The sequence below is a fragment of the Pagrus pagrus genome (genome assembly GCF_965226575.1).
Source record: "Pagrus pagrus genome assembly, chromosome: 8".
Taxonomy (NCBI): domain Eukaryota; kingdom Metazoa; phylum Chordata; class Actinopteri; order Spariformes; family Sparidae; genus Pagrus; species Pagrus pagrus.
In genome coordinates this window covers 11,120,926-11,124,616 of record NC_140192.1, presented here as the reverse complement: position 1 = coordinate 11,124,616, position 3,691 = coordinate 11,120,926, and positions in this window count along the sequence as shown.

The window sequence follows — 3,691 nt, the reverse complement described above, 5'->3', positions numbered from 1 at the left end:
TTGGCTTTTTATGATTCACCAAAAGCACAGATATGTTGTAAGTATACATGTCATCATATCACTTTCACATTAAATGTATATGAGCTGACTTTCATGTTGGGAGATAGAGCGAATCATGGTAGTGTTACAGCTAACTGAGATGGCTGCCGATCCACAGACCACTGTTCAAGATGGCCTTTCAACATTTGTGGGCCTGAATGTTTGTGACGACAAAAGCAGATATTTTTGTTTGAGGTGACCAGGTGAACCAAAACATGACTTTTTCCTAATCCTAACCAAGTGTCTTTTGGATAAACCCCACCAGACCTTAAGCATGGCTCTGTCACATGAAGTTGAAAATTGTGGAGTTTCAACAAATCTGTGGTTTGCACAAACGTACACTGGCGACATTTATTCCGGCGTTTCAGTTGTTTTATTGGCCACCCGAAAAAAAATCCTGACTATGACCGTGGTAACGAGGGGGGACAGCCTGACTTTTGTGTGGCACCGGTTTCCCTTCTCCCACTTAAAAACACATCAACGCTGCTATTCAGGGCACAGTGGCCACTATTCCTGATTAGCTCCAGCATCTCATCAATAGGCCTGACTGTCTGCTCTGGCCTTTGGACAAATAGCCCTTTCAACTAAACTTCACTCCTCACAGCTTTAATGGCCGGAACGGCTCGGAGAAGAGTTAATTATTGCATAGCACATGGCTGGCATACAACAGCCCGGCTGCACCAGCGAATGTGTCACAAGACGCATCGCATTTTAACGCATGTGATGAGCAAGAGTATCTGGAGCCGCAGTTTACAGTATGTTTGCATAGAGGGAGACATAAAGAAAGAGGAGTTTTCAGTTAATAGATTAGGTGGTTTTATACCCAATTATGCGATTCACGCATGAGCTAATACAAACAAAAACACTCCAGTGTGCACATGCTGGATAATCACTCACATGTGCTGACAATTCAAATATCAATCCCTCCATCACCACCACCACATACTCAAATACACCACCACCCAAAGACAGACACACTCACTACCCGCAATAACACACACTGTCAGTCTCAATATGTCTTAGTATTTAGCGAACAGTAATTAGTTTCTCATTCTTCAAAGCTCTCCACATCATAATGTCATGGTTTGTTTTAAAACCTGTTACCATTCCTGTAAAATCAGCCTAAAACACCTCTCCAAGACCTTAATTGGAAGCTGTTCTTAAACCATTTGGAGTACGTGTTTGGTTTTGGTCTCTTTTGAAAGGTTACATTCTGAAGTTTCTCCCACAGCAGTCAGAATCAACGCCATTGACTTATTTTTGGATTTTATTTTTGGGCAAACAGATGCCTCAGATGACTATAACTTGGACTTACTAGCTGGAAAACACAATGGCACCACTGCATGAAGGCTTACCTACTCAGATATAAAATGTTATGACAACAAGACAAAGAATTAGTGTTTACATGTATTTCTAGAGTATGTCTGGACGACTCCCAAAAGGACCCTTGCCTTGGTAACCATGGTCACATACCTAGAATAAAAAGGCTAAAACTCTTGAACGCTTTAATAAATAAGCATCATTATCCACTTCGAGCTGTTATCTATGTATGGCATTGTTTCTGTGTTGTTGTCACATTTTTGAGTCATTTGAGATTGTGAAGTTTATTGTCTTTTTGTATTTTTCTTGGATGTTTAGCCTGTCTTGGCTGCACAATTTGTGTTGATGTTCTTGTCTGTTTTTGGTGCACTTTTTTTTACACATTAACATTTGTTTTTCTCTGACAATAGTTCTTGTTCAGACTTTAAATCAGTATAAATGTCCTTTCTGCACACACACACACACACACACACACACACACACACACACACACATACACACACAGACATGCATCTCAAATTAGAAACTCTGTGTGAAGCTACAAGGATTAGATCAGTACACCTGCAGGACCATGGGGGGTAGCCATGACAGTCAGTGATCTGATCTCATCAAATATAGATCAAGGTGTTTCCCCTCTGGACATCATATGCACTGAAATATTAACCAAATCCACCCATAAACAACCATCAGCACCTTTTTCTTCACTTAAATCTGTAGGCTTTTCATTAAAACCACCCATACAGCAGCAGTGAGGGCTAAAAGCAAGACGAGCAAGCCCGGTGTGCGGTCATGGCATCTCCATCCTTCTGTCTTTCTTCTCTCACTCACTCTCTCCATCCATATCTCATTGTTTGGCCTTCAGCGTGTTGACTTGAGCTGTGGCGGCTCCTTTCCTCAGGACTTTCACTCTGCTGACTCACCCAACGGCCAACCCACGCATCCCCTCCACACACATGTGCTTTTTAAACAGGTTATTTGAGTTTTTCAACTTTCACTTGGGAAAGCCCTGATCAGTCATTGAACATTCAACGCTGAATGTCTCCAATAAAACTCTGAGGGTTTTTTTTTCATACTTATTTGCATATTGTCACACAGACCACTCCCACGTACTGCTGTACATCTATGAAACTGAAGTGAAACCTGCCAACACCTCTTGGGTTGGGCTGTTTCATTGCAGTCTTTTTACTGCATAAACGTGCTAAACATAACCCGTTTCTCAAGAAGTATGTCACACAAGGCCCCGTCTCAAGTCTGTGTTTCACAGCAGCACAAACAGGCGAGCACATGTTAGCCTCCTTTTAGTCATGCTGCTGTCAGAGGGCAAGATCCTCTTCAAAGGCCGAGTCATTCATTGCATCTGAAAATGCTTCGAGGCCTGCTCAAGGCCACTTTCATTGTCTGAGAGGGAAACAGATTTGACAGCTGTAATGCCTGAGCTGCGTTTGAGGCCTTTTCCTGGTATTACTTCCTAGAAAATTGTGGTAGCTGATTTAGGTTCACAGGAGTTAGGACTGAGCCATCTTCTTTGAATCCTTCTCAACTAGTTAGAGACATATTGAATATGTGTTATCTGCTGCCCTCTAGTGGATGTTAATATACAATACATTTATTTCACCTACAAAGATCATATTGTATTCTTCACTGTTTAGTTTATACACTTCCTATTGTAAAATGAAAGATCATAAAACAACCATACTGGGTCATGATGATGCCTTCACCTTCGAAGTGTACTTTATGGTCCAGGCACTTCCGTGTTAGAGAGAAAAGCAAACTATTAAAAAAAGCAACAGTCACCTACAGCCTCGGAGTGGCAACAGTTGTTGTGTACATCTTTACTCACTTTGTTTCTGGTGTGCATTAATTAATTCATATTTTGTTTGTGCAATTAATCAAGACGTGGGATCTAATTGTACGACATGCCCACAAATTAAGCAAAACGTGGGAACAAATTGTATCCTGTGTGCACAAATGAATCAACATGAGGGAACTAGTTGTATTTAATGACCACAAATTATCAAAAAAGTGCGAACAAATTGTATTTTATTCGCCCAATTGATTCCAAAGGAGTGCTTCATATGGTTTGTTTTTGCATTTATTTTAAAGTCCTATGAGTTGTTATGACTCTACCTACAAATGCATAATAAACCTTTTTTTGGAACATAGTATCAAATTAAGCTTTAAACTAGAGCTGAATTTATTCCTGGTCCACACATGAAGGCGAGCTGTAACTGCAAACTCCAATTGCGAATGTATTGTCACATGTGACAGTGTCTTCCTTTTTGAAATTGTGACCTTTTAATGAATGACATTAATGAAACCGCAGCAAGAAAAC